This window comes from Myotis brandtii, unplaced genomic scaffold (assembly GCF_000412655.1).
Source record: "Myotis brandtii unplaced genomic scaffold, ASM41265v1 scaffold263, whole genome shotgun sequence".
NCBI classification, from domain to species: Eukaryota; Metazoa; Chordata; class Mammalia; order Chiroptera; family Vespertilionidae; genus Myotis; species Myotis brandtii.
Window position 1 is genome coordinate 133,853 of NW_005360011.1, and position 918 is coordinate 134,770.

At 52.8% G+C, this 918-nt stretch overlaps 1 protein-coding gene and 1 long non-coding RNA gene across 2 annotated transcripts in view; both read right to left on the reverse strand.

Moving 5' to 3' along the window:
• The window catches only part of LOC106726409, a 7,200-nt gene extending 6,400 nt beyond the window's left edge, over positions 1-800 (reverse strand). Inside the window, exon 1 of the long non-coding RNA XR_001362477.1 lies at positions 762-800. This is a non-coding gene — a long non-coding RNA (uncharacterized LOC106726409). The remainder of the gene's footprint in view (positions 1-761) is intronic.
• The window catches only part of MRPS9 (mitochondrial ribosomal protein S9), a 67,022-nt gene that overhangs the window by 28,442 nt on the left and 37,662 nt on the right, over positions 1-918 (reverse strand). The window lies entirely within an intron of this gene.

Genomic DNA, 918 nt, shown 5'->3' on the forward strand with positions numbered 1-918 from the left:
GGGTGGGCAGTTAGGGGTGACCAGGCCAGCAGGGGAGGGCAGTTAGGGGCAATCGGGCTGGCAGGAGAGCAGTTAGGCGTCGATCAGGCTGGGAGGGGAGTGGTTAGGGGGTGATCAGGCTGGCAGGCAAAAGCGCTTAGGGGCAATCAGGCAGGCAGACAGGTGAGCGGTTGGAAGCCAGCAGTCCCGGATTGTGAGAGGTAAGTACGACTGCCCACAGGGATAGGGCCTAAATGGGCAGTGGGATCAGGCCTAAACGGGCAGTCGGACATCCCTCAAGGGGTCCCAGATTGGAGAGGGTGCAGGCTGGGCTGAGGGACACACACCCCCGTTCACGAATTTCGTGCACTGGGCCTCTAGTCTATATATATATAAGGCTAATATGCTAAGTGTCCACCTGTTTGCTATGACATGCACTGATCATCAGGGGGCAGATGCTCAATGCACAGGCATGGAAACATGGAACAGACTGATGAATCTCAGAGGGAAGGGGGGAGGGGAGAGAAAGGAGGGTGAGAAGAGATTAACCAAAGATCTTATATGCACACTAGAGGCCTGGTGCATGGATTCATGCACTGGTAGGGTCCTCGGCCTGGCCTGCGCCCTCTTGCAACCCGGGACCCCTTGGGGGATGTCGGACTGCCAGTTTTGGCCTGATCCCCGCAGGCCAGGCTGAGGGACCCCACGGATGCACAAATCCGTGCACCAGCTGGTTAATAAAACTAAATAGGTTTCAGGGGTACAATTCTATAATATATCACCTGTATATTGTACTGTGTGTTCACCACCCCAAGTCTCCTTCCATCACTGTTTATGACCTCTTTCCCCTCTTCTTCTTCTTCTTCTTCTTTTTTTTTAATATGTTTTTATTGATTTCAGAGGAAGGGAGAGGGAGAGAAAGAAACATCAATGATGAGA